General features: G+C 38.2%; 1 pseudogene; it reads left to right on the forward strand.

Annotated features, from left to right (window-relative positions):
* The first annotated feature begins 1943 nt into the window (after positions 1-1943).
* On the forward strand, positions 1944-17442 carry LOC113411265 (vesicular inhibitory amino acid transporter-like; annotated as a pseudogene).
* The last annotated feature ends 2727 nt before the right edge of the window (positions 17443-20169 follow it).

Below are 20169 nucleotides of genomic sequence, written 5' to 3' on the forward strand. Positions count from 1 at the left end.
GGGTATAATCAGGAGAGATATGACATTAGCAGCTTTTTAAACATTGAATTGAAATACAGATTTAAAACAATTTAAGACCACTAGCCTGAAAAACTAAATTGTCACAGAAGCAAAAGTTTCACAATTCTTTTTTATGTTTGATTGATTACATATGAAAATAGGATTCTTTGTCAGCATCTTGCAGTGGATTATAATGTTGTTTTTTGAATAAACAGTTGAAACAGCAAAATGCTTTAAAAAAAAAACCCCCACCAACAATGACAGGGCAAGCCAGGAGAATATAAAATGAAAGCAAACCCCACTCTTACCAGTACTGAAAATGTTACCTATTTTGGATAATGAAATGTCTGCAAGAAAACAACCAATCTCCAAGAGCACCAAGGACTCCTAATTAAAAATCTCTGGAATATGTTGATATAGAGTAGACTGTGTTGGTATTACCCCAATTTAGAATGGCAAATAACAGTTCAATTCTGAATATTTCTCCTTCCTCACCCACCTCAGAGATTTCTTAAGGTACATTACTCTTTATAAATCTAGGACCGGTCCTGAGAGAAAGAAGATGTGTAAGAATTACCTGTTGAAAACAAAATGTGCATGCTGTCTAAATAAGAAAAATGTTGCCTAGTTCCCTTTAAGAAGAGTTTTCCTCAACATATCCTGGCCAATGTAAAAAAAAAAATCCTGTATTATTTTCTCATGACCAATTGAATTGTGACCATAAGAGGCCAAATAATGCCCATTTGATGGCTGTCAAATTACTTTTGAGTATATACTAAGACATCTCTTCCCTTTTTATTCTTTAAGATCATCTACAAATATTGTGTGAATAAATTGAAACCTATTTTATAGCCCTTCAAAACACTATATAATGGGTTATACAATGTATAGTTAGAATGGACAAGCCATAATTGCTCAATTGTGTGTGGCTTAACTTAATTTTGTGCCCAGAAGTGATGAAATTCAGTTGTTAATGTCAGTTTTGAGGGGTGCATTTTTTTTTTACTTCTGGGATATTTAAGATCTTCCCAAGCCAATAATCATGTTTTTCCTTTTTTGATTTCTTGCTTACAACTATCAGCTTACCAAATCTAGTGAATGAATCAAGCATAAAAAAACCCTAAAGAACACCATATTTCATCTCTACTTTCCACATAAAATCATTGCCTTATCAGTGGTAGCTATATACAGTAGTCCCGAGAAACTAAAACATAATTTAAACAGGAAGTATATTTGGTCCATCCTTTATCTATCAGGGCAAAGTCACATTTCAGAACCATTTTAAATTTAAGTAAAATTCAAACTGGAAATGTCTCACATTCAGATTTAAAAAAATTCCTATGTAAAATTTCACTTTCTAAAGCTAGCTTTTAACAAGTGATTTATTTTTACAACTTTTTGTGCAAGGTGATTGCAATTTAGTGGTTGTTTTCCAAGCCAAGCAAATAAATAAATAAATCAGGGTTAGTGAGAACCTGTTCTATTAGGATACAGTCAAATATTTCTATAGTCCCTTTTTTGCAGTATCTGTCTTTTTTTTTTAGTGCACATTACTACAATTACATTATGGAGGAATAGTTGATAGCAATGAATCCTCGCATAAATATCTACCGTATCTTCTGCCAGCTACTTGTAACTGACTGATTGACAATTGACTGCTTGATTCAATGACCAGAACTGAGAGGAGTTCAATTGGACATCTTGGTTTTTCAGGATTCTCACCCTCTCAGTTTAAGAGCAGTACACTGAGCATTGTTGCAAACAGTCTTGTTAGACCAGCCTTTGGCACTGCGACTAATGAAGAATTCAGTAGCATCTTCTTTATCTCAGTACATCTTCCATACATTCTAATAAGATAGCACTCCTGGAAAATTAATTTCAACAAGAATAGTTGAAATTAAACTACAGCCATCTGATATACCAGGGTAGCTTAAACAAAGCAAATGTTTTCATCTCTTTCAAATCACTTTAAGAGCACAACATCTCTCTTTTTCAACATGGTGAGGTGGAATGGTTGCCTCTCTACTGATGAAGAAAATGTGAATTTTGCCAGACAGGACGGACTGAATAGCATTTTCGCATCACCCCCCCCCCCCCCCCCCCGTCCCCCCCCCCCCCTCTCCCCAAACCACCTTTCTCCCCTCCTATCCCCTCCCCCCAAAAAACCCTTACCGCTCCCCCCCTTTCTCTTCTTCTTTTATCCCATTTCGTCCTTGTATTCACTTATACTTATTTACTTGATGAAGAAGAAGAAGAGGTAGACCTTTCTTTGGAGCTTGGTGCACAGGTGCAAGACCAAAATTGTGAATCCCAAGTGTGTACACAAAATGCTCAAAGTACACTGATCACTACTTGGGAGGCTGGTTGGAATGTAACCAATGCTATTCAGGTAACTTGGTGCCTGATAATCAATTATGTTCATCTCTTCATCATTTTTTAAAAACTGTTTTCATTTTGTTGCCTTTTGAACATTTCCCATTTCCCATTCAAAGGACAAAACAATAGATACAATAAAATAAAAATGAAGGAAATGGTGATTAAATTGTGGTGTATAGCCTATATTGATTTACATGTATCCTGTTTCTTTTTCCCTCAAGTCTTTACTCCTTTATTTTTTTTTCTCCCCAATTTTTTAAAATTAGATTATAAGTACTTTGGGATAGGATCATCTCATCTTTGCTTTTCTTACTCAGTTATGTTTTATATATATATATAGTGCTATTTATGCCTAAGCAACTATAATTACAGTGAACTAGAAGCAAACATAGCCATATTTAGTTTAAAACCCATTGAATTAATTTTGACTTAAATTAATCAAAACTAACTTAATTTCGGAGGGTCTACTAAAATATGACTTATATCTAGAATTACCCCAAGGAGGTTAATGATTTGCAAACTCCTTGATGGATAGAGGCTAAATTCCAATCAAAAATTTATTGATCTCTACTCCAGCTATATGCATCAAACGTTGGTCCACATTATTTGGATTGTTTTCATTAATGGGATTCAGACTAGACTACAACCAATTCTTTTTGGCTTGATTGGTTTCACTACAACAATTGTAGTAGCACTCAATTAAGAACTGTATCAAAAGGGATACCTGATTTTAATAAATATGCACAGTTGCCTACCTTAATAGTGTTAGAAGCTAAAGAAGTATATATCTGTAATACTGTCACAGCAAATGTAGATGTCTAAAAGAGGAAAAATATTAGGTTTTGCATGTAACCATGATCTGCCTCCATGAGGCCAATGATTCAATCTGCCTCACCATGGCAAAAGTCCAGAAGTGACACTCTCCATTTGGTAAACATTTTTAGCCTTTTAACCAAACAGCCTTAAGTATCCACTTTGCCAATGGTCTTCTGTACATGTTTTGCTGTCGAGAAAGTAAAGCAACTGGTCTATTAAGAAGAAACAGGGGCCACTTCACTTCATACTCCTAATCTCCAACTGAGTGAAGTATTTGGTGGAACTTAAACATGGTTAGACAGGGTATTTATAAGAGAGTTTAAATGAAAAAGTAAATATATTTTGGTACTTCTTTGCACCATTCCATTTTCTGCCCTTAAAGGCAAGGGCTAACTTTCAAATTTAAGTTCAAATTTCACTGAAGATAGAGGAGAAAATTGTTTATAGTTTATTTGTTGCAATGCTATTTCTTCCACCCAATCTAAAGATTCTATTTAGTTTAAAGAATGACCTTTCAGTGAAAAAAACCTATTTTTTTATTTGCAGAAATGTCTAATTGTATTTTTTAAAAACTGCTTTATATAGATTTGATATAGTATGCAGGAAGCTTTTCATCAATAGCTTGAAATATAGTTTCAATCTGTGAGAATAAGGTGATAAACAAAAACCAGTTAAAATAATTACATAAACATTGCCAGAAGATATTAGACACCTTGTTTTGTCTAATGTCTTTGGAAATATATTATGCCAACATTGCAACAGGTGTTAATTAAAATACAGTTTTAAATATGAGAGGTGTTTGTTTCAGTAATAAAATACTAATATGCCAATAATAATCAATTGTGTTAATAAGTAATAAATAGCCAATCAGTTAAAATAGAAGTGTCAGAAGAACATATGCTGGAATTCTATGTACATTTGCTTGAAGTATCTTTCAGTAAAACTCCTTTGTAAGTAAACATACAATTTAATTACGAATGATGAAAATTGAAAGGACATTTCAGAGAATCATTTTAGGGAGATTTTGTAATGTCTGTATGAAGTCTGAAATAAGTTAATCCTACATTTGTTGTGCATAGCAGCAAATCAGATTTTTCAGATGACTTGATTGAAGAATTTATTTCCCCTTGATGCTTCTTCCCCTTGAGCTGTAAAAACCATATAACTTTACAACTGATTCCTAATATGCTTATATTATTGTGAAATCTTTGTTCTATTACTCCTGCTGATCTTTTCTTATTTCATCCAAACATTTCATGATGCTCTTGTATAGTTTATATGAGTTTATATTTCTCAATGTTTCTATTTGAGATGCCCTATATTCAGTCATCACTAGGTACAACTCAGGGAAAGATATGAGAGTAGAAATTCAAGACTACAGGGTGCCTTCAGATTCTATCATGCTACGAATAATTTCTCTAGAAGGGCAATAGGCCTCGATTTTGTACTGATATTAGAAAACAATTTGTTTTCTGACTGGAAAAAAGTCAATTCCAAATTGTGTCAATCACAATACACCCTAGACTTGTGATTGCAAGCCTATGGCACGCATGCCAGAAGTGGCACATAGAACCATTTCTGCTGTCACGCGAGTGTCAACTGGAACAGATCCACTGCGCATGCACATGTGTGCCCCTCCAGCCAGCTGATTGTTGGGTATCTGCCATGCATGCATGGGAGAGATGCGCGCACAGGAGACACATGAGCAGGAAGTGTGCTAAGATGGCCCGATCTAGCAATACACAGAGTATATCTATAATTAAGCAGTTGAGTTATTTCTAAGTAGTTTCTTTATTATTGTTCTCCTACAGACAGATTCTTCCCAGACTATAGTAAGATTCCAAACTACATTCCACTGCAGCACACCAACAGTATCTATATGGGATACCTATCTACCTATGTGTTAACATTAGTGTGAATTCTATTGCCTTTTATTGTAATAAACTTCAGCTTTTCCTTGGTTTTTATTTATGGAATCCTGCTTTTTCTTATAAAAGCAATAATAAGATGGGGTGATAAAAATAGAAAAACCCATATGAAATAATAATGAATTGGAACTTGGAAGGAAAAGGTCTTTGCAGACCTTAGAAGAATGATTAAAGCAATTGGGATACTCTTTACTGGTGGAAAGTGAGTGTTATAAATGAGAACAACCCATTGTTTTGCCCTACCCCGAGGAAAGGGCAACAATCTTTTGCATGGCAATTAAGAGCTAGCAGTTCCAAGTTCTGTTTGAAGTCATGCAAGATGGCTAGCATAAAACCATCAAATGAGAAAAGTGCTATGCTCTGAGTTGTTTGGGAAATAAGAATGGGAAAGGCTCAGTCACTTCAGAGTCCATAAGGAATAGAAATGCATTTCCATTACATTCTGTATTGAGTCTTGACCTTTATACCTACAAATCCCAACATTTCTTTAATGTTAATTGTTGCCTCCTGAATTTTAGCTCTAACTTGTTTTCAGAGCATCTTATTTAAATGTTTAAAGTAATGTTAAACTATTTAAGGAATTAATCAACACCAGAGCAATGGGATAAATTAAAACAAATTAACCACTTGATTTAAGATCAACTTTAAAAATAATGGAATTTTCCAAAGCCTACTGGAAACTGCCCCGTGATGGAAACTGCCCACTGGAAACTGCCCACCGATGGGACGTTGCTTCAAATCCAGAGGGTAACAGCTCATTTTTAACTAGATGGAGGTGATTCACATTAAGGAGAATCAAATACTCCTCCTACTTATGAGTTTAGAATATTTCAGCCCTCTTGTTAAGATGAATCAAGATTCCCACAGATTTTTCCCCTTATGTCAGGAACTTTTGTAACATTTCTGTTGTGAGCCAGCCTTTCTGATTTATTATAACCATTATTATTACTATCATTTCTGCTTCCAAATTTTGCTGGGAAAAGCAAGGATGGTAGCAACAAAACTTTCCCCCCAATTTTCTTGTGTCCTTTATATTCTATTAGCTATCCTATCTTCTCTTTCTCTCTCATCTGTCTATCTATAATATTGACATATGTAGCTCCCTGTATTTTATTTAAAGTGTCGTCTCAAAATAATATCCCTCATTTGTTAGAACTCAAATTGTTGAAGTACAATTACAACTGTAAGGTGCAGTTTGTTTAAGATAGAAGGAATTTTTCTAACAGATTTTGCATATTTCACATCCAGAAAAGAGAAACAGTTGAAAATACCATAAGCAAAGTATACTAGTTGAGAAACAATAAGAAAAAAAGCAGACATTCACTACAGTAATAGATTTGATTATTGTTTGTTATAAAGCTCCTTTGGATCAGTTTTACTAACCCAATGAACAGAAGGATCGATGGGTGCTAAACAGGCCTAAATCATGTAAACTTCATTTTTTTAAAGTCAGCTGGCACATTCTATACAAGGCACCTTGTAAATTGTTCCATGATACTCATAACATAAATTTAAGGATTAGCTTCTTCATCCCCTTCATATTTTATTCTTTCCAACTCAACACAGTGTTGGAGAGAAATCCTGTAAAGGAGCACAGGATTCTGCTATCAGCAGGATTAGTCTCCAAAACTGACTATAACAAAACCAAATTTGTGATGGCAGGGGGAACCAGCAAAAAGGAAAGCTTTACTCAAAAGTACTTTGGATCCAACCAGAGGCTGTGAGAATATCATTGCAGGAAGCAAAATCCCCAATGCATCCTTAAAGTTAAAGGTTTTCCCTGCCCAGTTCTGTTCATCTCTAGGGTGAAATTCTTATCTCCGTTTCTTAGCTGAGGGGTCTAGCATTGTCTGAGGACATTTCCGTGGTCATGTGGCCAGCATGACTATATGCTGAGGCACATAGAATGCTGCTATCTTCCCACTGAAATGGTACCTATTTATCTGCTCACTTTATCTGCTTGGGTCTCAAACCTGGGCTGTCAGTTTTCCAACTGACAAGCTCAGCATCTTTAACCTCTGACCCAGGGGTCACAACCCATGGGCTGTGGCCCACTATCAAGTCTCAACCTGTTGTTCTGACCCAGGCTTTATCAAACGTACTTAAACACAAACTTATTTTAAAAGCAAAACCTATTTTATTGCAACACTGGAAATTACTTTCATTCCCAGCCAGAACTAATTATAAACAGTTCCCCAAGATAAGCACATTCCTTTCAGTGCTGTGGAATATTGCCAAAAAAAGAAATATACAATTATAACAGAAACCAACCGAAATACCAGAAAAAAACCCACCAGAGCTTCGGAATCTATTGAACCACTTTGCTTCCTGCAAAGCTTTCATCATTGACGTCTGACTTTTATCCCTTATGGGAGGGGCAATCACCTCCCAGCCTTACACCCAAGTTGGCCCTTGTGCTTCAGCTGCTCTCACCTTCCAGCAGCTCTGCGCACACATGCACTGGGAACAGGCTCCCCTGGGTCCTCTGCTTCGCTGCTGCCAGACTCCGAAGGCTCCAAAGGCAGCACCCCACTCTCATATGGTCCTGGCCCCATCCCTGCATCGGATGCAGGACCCTCGTCCAAGTCCTCTCAGGGAGTCTGGAGAGGACTTGGACGAGGGTCCTGCATCCAATGCAGGGACTGGTCTCCTTTCTTCCTCACTGTCCGACTCTGCTGCTGTCTGCACTGGCTCCCAGTGAACCACAACACCTGTTCATAAGCTCCCTTCACAAAAGTGGTGGCTGCTTGTGCTCACACATGAAGCTCCGCTCATATGAGAGGAGGCTGCTTGTGCTCACCTGCACCCCGCTTACTCCTGTTAGGCCAGCCCAGAAAGGTTGGGGAATGCAGCTCTGAGCCGTCATGCCCCTTTGCATCCATAGGGATATACAATAAGTGTAGAGAAGAATACTAGAAACCTTGCTTCATAGGCTTTCCCTTAATAATTTAGTTTGGCATTAATAAAAATAGTAATACTACCCAATGCAAGCTGCATTCTAAACAGAGGAGCATTCTGATTCTTTGCTGGCATCCAATGTCCAATTGGATTTTTGCAGCCAAGACTGAGCAGCCCTGAAAAGTATATTCATGACTTGATTGCTATGACTTGGAAAGTCGAAGGGTTTTCTCCTTTTAAGATTTTTTTAAATAATATACATTCAAAGGTTTTTTTCTTTTCATCAGGAATTACGAAATATAAGTGAGATCTTAAATATATTGAAGTAGTTATGTGGTTATGCTTAGTTATGCTAGCAACATGACTGCAGCAGATAATGGCAAGATTTGTTTTGATAGCTTATGATAACTTTAAATACTTATGCTTATAGAAAGGAGAGAACCTTCTGTTGCATATTGATTATCAGTACCTGTGGGGAAAACCCATCAGAACCAGAGTTAGGGGTATCTCATGTTGGCTATTGCTTCACCTTGATTAGTAATAATGTTGTACAAGGCTAAAAAAATATTTTCTTTCTTTCTTTCTTCCTCCCTCCCTTCTTTCCTCTCTCCCTCCCTTTGTTTCTGGCTTCATACAATATGCTCAGCTATACCCATTGGTTTACAAACCTCATTGGCTAAAAGATTCTTAGTGCTCTCTGAGCTTGGTTGTTTTCTTGCAGATGTTTCATTACCCAAACTAGGTAACATCATCCGTGTGATGAGCACCATTGTGCCATTGATGACGTTACCTAGTTTGGTTAAAAAGAAATATCTGCAAGAAAACAACCAAGCTGAAAGAATACCAATTTTACTTTTGTCAAAATTAATATATTTCAGCAAGTATAAAATGAACTAGGTGCTTTTCTAAACCTCTCATTTCTGTTGGTTCTTGCCTTTTATGTCAGCAGGTCTATGGATCGCATTTCTTATATATGCTTGAGGGAATCAAAAAAACCTACCCATTTCATGCTTTTTCAAGTCACCTTTCCATTTAAGACATAATGATAAGTTTCTCACTCGTCATGTAGGACCTGCCAGCAATCCTTTTAAGATGGTAAGAGGAAAGTCTGTACTATACACTACTGAAATATCTGCAATCCTGTTACCTGAGATGGATGCCGTAACTTTTAAAGCTTCCATTTCTTTCCACTTTATGTTTTGTGTAAGTAAATTGCTTTAATAAACTGCCTTAAAAGGGGGGGGGGGAACTAAAGCAATGCTTGAAGGAAAACAAATAAAAAGCCGTAAACACCAGTTCTCCATGATTGACAGCCTAAGGCTAAAATTTTGCATAGCCAAATTTTTTTCTTTTCTTCAAGAAAATCCATTTTTGCTAAGATGTTAGTAAAAAAAAAATGTTAAGCCAAACAAGAGTAACTCCCAATGTTTTCAAGGAGAGGTTTCAAGAAAAGTCTGGTGACTTTAGGGTAGAAATCTATATGCATAAGCTGCACATAAATAGTATTTACAGCAGTCCTTTCTTTCACCATGTATCTATGGTTTAATCTGTCATGCATCGCTAAGTGCATAAAGCCAGCAATGGCATGCATTTTCTTGGGGAAAAGTAAAGCATGATGCTTCCCTTGCTCAAATGAGCAAACAGAGCTATTCTAGAAAATCAAATGCCCTAAACACTGATTACACAGAGCTATGATGACAAATCACACCCTGTTTCTCAGAGTTAGTGAGCTGTAGAGAGTCTTTTCCCTTGGAGATAAATGGAGGGAAAAATGAACCTTTCTTCATCACATATCTTGATATGAGGACAGTTAAAGAGGACCCCATACTGTTTTTTGCCATTGTTTCATGATACTCAGAGAAAAATATCTTGCTGAGGCTTTTTCATTCATGCTCCTTTTATTGCTCAGGAGAAAAATTAAGCAAATGCCATCCTTGCTTAATTCACTGGCTAGGTTCAGGTCACGTTGCTTAATTGTGGCTTGTTGAATAAGTCATGGTTGCCTGGGCTTAAATTGCAGGATGCCATAATCCATGGTTCAGAAATTATAATGGCTGGGTTCACACAATGCCCTAAACTAAACTTAAGTAAATCATATGATGTTGGGCAGAAAGGGTAAACCCTGTCATGCATTTGCTCAAACTAATAGGCCTTAAAGCATCATCATGCTGTCAGTTTTAACCAGAATCCTGTTTATATCCTTTACCAAAGATAAAATTAGCATGTATGTGGATTTGATTGATAGATATGCTACAACTGATATCTGTCAGTAGAAACATTTGCAAGAAATCTTTGGGTTTTTAAAATTTGAATATGTGCATTATAAACATGACTAGTTAGATGTTAACAGTTATTCCAGGGTGAAATTTTAAACCCCATTCTTCTTTCCCAAATGTACCCTTGCAACGTCTTTTTCTTATTTCTGGGGATAGGATAGGAAAGTGTATACAAAATGTGTATATTAGGAGAAATATATAAACATTTCTGGACTAAGTCTTACATCGTTAAACCCATGTAAACAACTTGATATATTTACATGGCAATAGGAAAAAAAATGCCAATTATAGGACCAGAACATTAATTGTACATCACCATCAAACACTGATCATTAAGATGGCAGAAGATGTCTTTTGTATGTTTATCATGTTAGTAGTTCTGTATGTGGAATTCATGCTGCATCAATAATGTACACTAAGCCTGCTGAATTTTAAAGTACCAAATCACTGACAGGGCTGGCCTTGTTTAGACATTCAGCTGACATCCAATATGCTCATGGATCAAGCTAGAAAGAGAATAGCCTGCACATGCTGGTCTTGCTCCATTCTCCCTTGAGCCCTGGATGTACTCAGCTACATTACGAAAAAGAGATTGTATTTGAGAGTTATTGAATACAGCTCTTCACACAACATGGAACCCTATTTTGGTTCTGGACTATTTGAAGGTCCTCACATCATAGCCAATATCAATACATTACCTTCTCCTCCTCCTCCTCCTATTTACTTCACTGAACAGCTCCGATTTTTACCTACTCAGAAGCATTCATCTACATTCCTGAATGGATATCAAGTGTTTGAGAAAAGCCATCCTTAAGGAAAACACCAGGTGTTGTGTTGGAGGCAGAAATGTGATAGGATAACATTATGATGCCATATTTTTTATTTTATTCTCTCTCTTTCCTCCTTCCATGTTTTGCCCCCTTTCTCTGCCCTTTGACTTTTCTAGTTTACAGCCACTGTTCTTTTCCTCTAAGTGTTCAAATTGGATTCCATTTTTGGAATGTTTAACCAGATGCTAATTTGCCCAGCTCAAGTCAGTTCACAGTTTTGGAACCCATCCCAACCCACAGCAACTGGATGGCGTACAAAAGGACAGAAGATAGAGAATCAAAACAAGAATAGAATAGAAGTCTCTAGGTGGCCACTAGAAGCAATCAGTCCTGGTTCAAAACACCGAGTAATAGTGTTGCTTTAATAACTTTCTGAAATGCCAGAAATGAAGGGCTGCTTGAATCTCTGTAGCCAAGGAATCCCCAAATAAAGGAATTGCAACAGAGAAGGTTTGCCAGCAGATTCCTGGGGGCCCCTTACTCCATATGGAAGCTAATGGCAGGCAAGCCTGGACTCAAACCATCATCACCTGACAAAACAATACACTTTTGACTTGTCTTTAAGCACAGCTAAAGTTTTAGCTCTACCTTCTGTCCTTAAGATTCAACTGAAGGAAGCATTCCTTTGTAGTTCAGTTGTAAAATATAAGGTGTTTTTTTTTTTTTTTTTTTGCATTTAGATTCAGCAGGCATTGAATTAACATGCACAGGTGCCAGAGTTCAAAGCAATCAGATTGCAATTGCTCCCGAGGCACCTTTCCCCCCCATAGATAAAACAACATTTGACAGTGATATTGTGTTTTCTTAGAAAATATGCCAGCAAAATGCACGATGTTGTGGAGGAAGAAAGCAAGTAGAAAATTAACAGAATGTTCTTAGATACAAGTTGGAAGACCATAGAAATGTAAAGAAGCCTTTCTCACCATTAAAATGAACAAAGACGGGGGGGGGGGGCATCATTAACTTTCAATTTCATATTTCTAATACAAATATATACTGCAAATAGAAATCCTGTACAATCAAGAAGCAGCTACATCTTATTATTTTAAAGCTAAGATTTCTTAATAATGAAATAATATGATTCAGGGCCATAATTGAGGGTTAGGATCTTGGATTCCTAAAAGATGATTCATTTTTATTTAAATCATGCTTCAAATGAGATTCCAGGTTTATATGCAAACAGAAAGAATAATTTTTCTAAAAAAATATACAATAGTCTATCTAAAGAGACATTGATAATCCTTAGAATATTTTGTACTAACTTTTTCTACTTAAAATGACTTATAAAAGCCTTCTTATTTTAATGCATTTCTGTTCCTATTACTTGTTTAAGCATATAGCCACAACAAGTTTGGATTGCCCAAACATATTGCTTCAGTTTAATGGCTCCATAAAGCTGGGAGGTTAATGTGGGTTAATTTTGCACTTTCTGTGTTTGTAAAAGCAGTGGTAAATGCATTGTTACTTTGAATGTTTGTTCCCAGTATTTTGCTAACTAGTTTATTGATGAGAAATGTTAATAAATTTCTGAACTAGGTCCTACTTCATTAAATGAATGTAAACAACTTGGTAGAAATATACTTACATGACAGCAGAAAGCAATATATGTCAACGCAAGGGCCAAAAAGGCTATTAAATTGTACAGCACCATCAAACAGATGTTTGGTTTAAAAAAAAATAGGATAGAAGATAGAAAATATGGCAAAAATATATTTTGTGTGCTTCTCATGTTAGTTCTGTATTGGAATTAATGCTATATCAATATTGTACACTAAGCCTGCTGGATTTTGAAGAACTAAAACATTGACACTGCTTAAAGTGTGATTCCGAGTTTTTTACTTTCCTGGTTATTGATTCTGCCAAAGTAGTGGGCTAGCAACCATTCTTCCTATCCCAAAAGTACCTTTTCAGGAGGCAACTGGACTTTCTTGTTTTTTCCTTTTGAAGACATTTTGCTTCTCATCCAAGAAGCTTCTTCAGCTTTGACAGGAAAGTGGGGAATGGAAGGATCCAGTGGTGGTATTTGACCAGTTCGGCCCAGTTCTGGTGAGCTGGTAAGAGTGATGAGCAGCGGAGACCGAACCGTTTCTCTCTGCCGCTCTGCTGTTGGGCCCACCCACCCACCTGGCCTCCCATACTCACTTTTATATGCTGAATTTGAAGCGCAGCTGCTTTGGGCGGCAGAGAATAATGCTACGTGGCAGTTGCTGAAGTGACTGGGATTGTGCAGGCTTGCAGGAGGCGAGTTAGAATGCCTCTGTGCCTGCACAAAGTGTGCATTTGGCACGCGTGTGCATGCAAAGTGTGTGCATGTGCGCAAAGCGCGCCCACCAAGCCACGCCCACCAAACCGGTGACAACAATATTTGAATCCCACCACTGGAAGGATCCACTAACTTGTCAGAGCTGAAGAAGCTTCTTGGATGAGAAATGAAATGTCTTCAAAATAAAAACAAGAAAATCCAGTTGCCTCCTGAAAAAGCACCTTTGAGACAACCATGACTGGATGCCTGAGAATTTCTACAGACATTCTTTCTATCCTAGGACGATGTAGCAGAAGGAATGGCAGACTGATAAATTGTCACATGACCAGTTTGAAGATCCATTATTTTCCATCCCTTTGTCTTAAATCTATATAATATAAACTGATACTAACTCTTAAATATTTGTGGTGTTACCTGCAACCCTGAAGTATTAAAAAGTACAATCTGGCATTATTTGGGGGTTGAATTCAGTGGCCTCTTGCTCCATATAACTGTTACACATTTGCAAAACCCTCAAGTCACTGATAAGTGAATTTGCCTAAGATCTGAGCAAAATAGTGACCAAACACTATACTCACTGAAACAGATGTGCCAATCTAAAGGTAAGGAATAGGGGTGGGATTCAAATTTTTTAACAACCGGTTTTGTGGGCATGCCTTAGTTGGTGGGCGTGGCTTGGTGGTCATGTTATTGGCTGGGCATGGTCAACTCAATATCACTCACATCGAGGCATGCATCTCCTTGCCTGGCCTCTCATGACTGTGGGGATGCTGCAACAGTCGTAAGTGTGAAAAATGGTCATAAGTCACTTTTTTCAGTGTCATTGTAACTTTGAATGGTCACTCCACACAAGCAAAGTACCAGCAAAGGAGGGGAAAAAAACTCCAGAGAAGTTCCTGAGACAGGAAGTCCAGTCCTGCCAAGAATGTAATAAGGGTTAACGGAGAGGCAGTTTCTGTAAGCAACACCAGAATGTTTCCTTCCTGCCTTCCTTACAGGATTAGGCCAGTAATTTCTTCTAACAACCGGTTCTCTGAACTGCTTAGAATGTTAACAACCGGTTCTAGCGAATAGGTGTGAACTGGTAGAATCCCACCCCTGAGCAGAACAGATGATGGTTGGAAAAAGGAAAAATAGCAATTTAACAGGCAAGTTTACTGGGTAAGGAGTGAGTGGGCGGGGAGGGTTCCCGCGTGCAGCCTTGTGTTTCTGTGCAGCCTGGATTAACTGCTTTGTGGGGCTACTCTGGGGGTGAGATTTCTCTGCGGCCCACCAAAAGTTTCTCATGGCTCACCAGTTGGTGAACCCTGGACTAGAAGACCTCCAAAGTCCCTTCCAACTCTGTTATTCTCTTCTCTTCTCTTTTCCTCTCCTCTCTTCTCCTCTCCTCTCCTATTCTATTCTATTCATATAACAAATGCTTTACATAGTTCCTATGGTAGGTAGATAGTATAACTATATAAAAGGTCTGCCTGTGGAACAGGCCATACCTAAATAAAGAAATAACTCTCCCTCTCAAAAACACAGCTGACTTAATATTCATTTATTTTTATTTTATTTATTTTATTTTGTCAAGCGATTATAACAGGTATAAGTATAAACATAATTATGAATACATGAAATGGATACATATAAGAAAAATAAAAAGAAACAATAGGACAGGGACGGTTGGCACATTGGTGCATTTATGCACCCCCCTAATTCATTTCTTGGATAGAATCTTGCAACAAAAATGCAGCTCATAGGCAGAGCTCTTTGGGCACACAGGGTCACAGGACCAATCCGTGATGTCTCTACTTTTTTAAAAGAAGGTGATAGCAAATGATAGAAGAATAAATGTTCCTCACAATCCGAAGAGCTGGTGCTAATATCTAATTTGTACTATCAGCCATTGTGGAAGTGATAGAAAGTCTGTCCTCATTCTGGTTATTTTGGCATAATTGTGGTTGGCTGAATTTAAAAAATACATTCCTGGGGAAATGATGTTAGCCTGTATTGCTGCCATGAAAACCAAATGGACATAATCACCAGGACTCAATCCTGGTTCAAGGGAATCTTTACTTTTTGTAGACAGTCTATTCTGTGCCATTCTCTATGAATTTTTATTTTTAATGGTGTTACTAAACTGAAATGCTTGTGGGGTAAGATGAGGAACTGACAGAATATAAACTAAAACCAGGATCTCTGTAGTAGCATATATATTTTTTCTGAAGTACTCAATTAGGAGAAATTTTAAAATAGCATTTCTCTGCTTAGCACTGAGAAGAGAGGGTATCTTGTTTCTGGGGCTAAACCAAGAGAAAAGGGTTTCCCCCTCCCAACATAGACCCATGGGAATGTAGAAATACAAGGAAACATTGAAAAATAGTATTGCAAAGTTAGAAAAGATTCATGAGAAGCTCCTCATGTTTATTTATTGGCATGGCTGCTAAAAGTGTCATTTCCCTACTTGCATACAGCATATGAAGACAGCTAAAGCTCTTTGATTTTATCATTATTGAACTGCTATTGAACATTAATATGCACCATGATTAAATAGCTGCTTCAGAGCTTTTCAGAATTATGACTGTAATCACAACCAGCATTTAATATTTAATAAGAGCTAGTCTCTGCTGTTCACCTCTATGCAGCTTCCTAGGCACCCTATGCTCCTGCCAGCAGTTGCGTTTGTATGTTTGTGTGTACGTGTTTGTTTGTATGTTCCTTCTAACTTTGTACATTGTGAATATATGCGTTTTGGGGACAAAACATTATTTAGTGCGGCAGGTTAAGGTAAGAGCAGACGTTCTGTGCAATTAGCCAAAGGTAGCCATTGTCAGCTGCGGGTTTAAATGGCCAATTTCTAAGCAACTTCTTTCTTCAGGGTTCTTTTATTTTTTCTTTGGTCTTCTCTGTGTTTTGTCTCTAGGGGATTTTTATTCTAGGCTTGCCATATGCTCTGCTCCACAGTGGATACAGTGGGCTGCTTCTTATTATCCTTGCTGCAATCTTCTGCTGCTACACCAGCAAAATTCTTATTGCTTGCCTCTACGAGGAAAATGAAGATGGGCAGCTTGTGAGAGTGAGAGGCACCTATGAAGACATCGCTAACGCTTGCTGCAGAAGGCTGTTCCCCAAACTTGGTGGCAGAGTGGTCAACGTGACCGAGATAACTGAGCTGGTCATGACATGCATTTTGTATTTGGTTACTAGTGGGAACTTGCTGTCCCACAGCTTTCCAGCTTTACTGATGACCAAGAAAACCTGGTCCATCATTGCGTTTATAGGCCTGCTGCCTTGCGTGTTTACCCAAACCTTGAAAGTTGTATCCAGACTCAAGTCTGCTCTGCTCCTTGGCCCATTTCATCACCATATTTATAGTGATCACTTACTGCTTGACCCAAAGGCACCGTTGGTCTTGGGCAAGGCTCAACCTGTCGGTTGAATTTGAAAGTTTTCTGATTTCAGTTGGTGTGATCCTTTTTAGTTACACTTCACAAATTTTTCTTCCAACCCTCGAAGAAAGCATGCAAAATCCTAGAGAGTGTAGGTCTATGTTGAACTGGACCCATTTCTTGGTTTGAGTATTCAAGATAATCTTTGCAATGACAGCACTGCTAACATGGGGAGAAGAAACAAAGGAGGTTATTACTGACAATCTTCCTTCCTTCTTACAGACTTCAGTAAACTTATGTCTCTTGGCCAAGGCACTCTTGTCCTACCCATTGCCTTTTTTTACAGTCACAAAAATATTGCACTCTCACATATCACCCAGGGACAAAGTCAACTATAAATCACCATGGCTTGCTGTACTTTTAAAAAGTGCCCTCCTCCTATTGACCCTCCTGATGGCCATGTTCATACCACACTTTGTCCTTCTTATGGGTCTAACTGGCAGTGTTACTGATGCAGCTATGACCTTCCTCCTTCCTTCTTTTTTCCACTTAAAGCTGAAATGGGAAAAGCTGATGCACTTTGAGAAATGTGCAGACATATCAGTGTTTATCTTGGGTGTCTTCTGTACCTTAGCTGGCCTCATATGCTCAATAAAAAGCTTATTGAAAACTTTGGGATAAAATGCGGAAACCAAAGCGCTTTAATATTTTGCAACCATGAACATTAGCATTTAAATCAAAACATAGGCCGTTCTCAACTTACGACCACAACGGACACCTCAAATTTCTGTTGTTAAGTGAGACATTTGCTAAGTGAGTTTTGTTCTGTTTTATGATCTTTCTTGCCACAGTTGTTAAGTGAACCATTGAAGTTCATAAGTTGGTAACCCAGTTGTTAAGTGAATCTGGTTTCCCCATTGATGTTGCTGGTCAGAAGGTCACAAAAGGTGATCACATGGCCTTGGGATACAGCACAACAGTCATAAATATGAACCAGTTGCCAAGTATCTGAATTTTGAACTCATGATTATGGGGAAGCTACAATGGTTGCAACTGAAAAATGGTCATATCACTTTTTTCAGTGCCATTGTAACTTGGAGCAGTCACTAAATGAACTGTTGTAAGTCAAGGACTACCTGTAAAGTATTGCATGGAGTTGGATCTAAAAGACAGTAGCCATGCTTCGGCCCATTGAAATCAATGCAACATGATAGTCCTGGTTTAAAAAGTTCCATTAGTTTCAACAGATGAAGGCAAAGAAGCTGAACCTTTGGTTTGGGTTAAGGGCAGCTGTCCTTGGCTTTGGCCTACCCTGCTGAAAGACACACTCCAAAACCAGGTTGGGCCCAAAAACATGGGTGTTGCCATAAGAAAAACTAGTTTTGATTTAGTTGTAATTCGATCCTTTTATTTAATCAATTTCTCCTTCTGTCTTGTTACCGTTTACAATTCAGCAGCCCTGGGGCCCCGGTGCACTTGAGGTACTACTGAACTATAAAGTATGTAAGGCTATTCACTTCTTTCAGATCCAATTCATTATTTCCACATTTGCATGCAAATATTCCTGATTGTGACATTTATATTCATATATTATGAGCCACAGTGGTGCAGTGGTTAAAGTGCAGTACTGCAGGCTACTTCTGCTGACCACTGACTGACTGCAATTTGGCAGTTCAATCCTAACCAGCTCAAGGTTGACTCAGCCTTCCATCCTTCCAAGGTGGGTAGAATGAGGACCCAAGTTGTTGGGGGCAATATTCTATAAACCGCTTAGAGAGGGCTGTAAAGCACTGTAAAGCGGTATATAAGTCTAAGTGCTATGGCTATTTCTATATTTAAAATAAATGTGATTCTTCAGAGCTATTTTACAAGAGCCACAGCAGATTTTGGACAAGTCAAAATGAGACAATGCTAGCTCCTCTGATATTTCAATGTTAAAATTTTGGATCTGGTATCTCTTCTAGTAATTTATCGCGATAACACGCACTTTTCCCCCTGAAAATAGGGGCAAATGATGTATGCGTGTTATCGCCGATATATGTTAGAAGCCTTCGGTGAATGCTGCTGGGATCGGGATCAAGGACACAAATGAAAGAAGGGAGGGAGGAAGCAACGAAGCCTGTCCTTCTCTCTGGGTCAGCTCTCTCAGTTGCTCTCTTGCTCCTCCACCAGCACAGGAAGAAACTGCTTCAAAGAAGCGGGGGCTTTTCCTGTCGCCTCTCCCCACCCCCACCCCGTCCGCCCGCCCGCCCGCCCGCAGTGCTCCGTTCTGCCTGCCTGCCTGCCTTCGTTAATGGTTGAATCGGAACAGCTCGGCTGAGTAAAAGGCGAATAGTTATTATTCTCAGCGAAGCTGCTCCCAAACAACCAGAAACTAAGGCAGGCAGGCAAATTTTAAAAAAATTTTCCTGAAATTTCCCCCTTAAAATGAAGATGCGTGTTATACGCCTGTGCGTGTTATCCGATAAAGTAATTCAGAAGAGAAATGTAGAAATACCTTAGCCAGACCAGGAAATATAATATATAACCAAATAAATAAATATCCTATTGCTTGTTTTTATCATGTCACTTGCCTTCTAGTATGAGGAACATAAAGTGAAACTTGATGTAATTGATTAAGAAAGGACATTTTTATTTGTTTGTTTTTAACCTAATAAAAATTGTCTTGAATGATTGTACTGAAGAAGCAATGATACATGGTGTATAACTGTCTTCATTTACGGCTCCTCCAAACCAAGTTCAGTCTTGTGTTTTAAAAAGCAGCACAAGGTGCAGATTGGACCAGAGCAGTGGTGGGATTCAAAATTTTTTTACTACTGGTTCTGTGGGCGTGGCTTGGTGGGCATGGCAGGGGAAGGTTACTACAAAATCCTATTCCCTCCCCACCCCACTGACCTGCTTTCCAGCTCTGTTCTCCTGTGCAGGGCAACAAAAGAAGACCCAGCCAATCAGCTGGGACTTGGGAGGCAGAGAATAGATGGGGGCGGGGCCAGTCAGAGGTGGTATTTACCGGTTCTCTGAACTACTCAAAATTTCCACTACCGGTTCTCCAGAACTGTTCAGAAGCTGCTGAATACCACCTCTGGACCAGAGAAATAGCAAACAGCAAGTATCAAGCACATTCATTGCAAATTTTTGCTTCATAAAAAAGCTGTGTGTATGTGTACATTGACTAGCTACTAAGAGCCAAATGGTGCTGTGTTATTCCTCTTATAATGAAAATCCTAACCACATCTCTGGAAGACAAATGTCTTTGCAGGTTTCCCTGCTTATGTAGTTGTTATATAGTGTTGTCTCGCTGCATAACAGAACCAATGCTTCAATAAAACTGCAGACTAGAAGCAGAAGTTTCTCTGCTAGCTAGACAAAAAACTGTTAGCTTTCAAAAAGAAAAAAATAATATATGAT

This window comes from Notechis scutatus, chromosome 1, assembly GCF_049901735.1.
Source record: "Notechis scutatus isolate UNSWTSFEM ecotype Mainland chromosome 1, rNotScu1.2, whole genome shotgun sequence".
NCBI classification, from domain to species: domain Eukaryota; kingdom Metazoa; phylum Chordata; class Lepidosauria; order Squamata; family Elapidae; genus Notechis; species Notechis scutatus.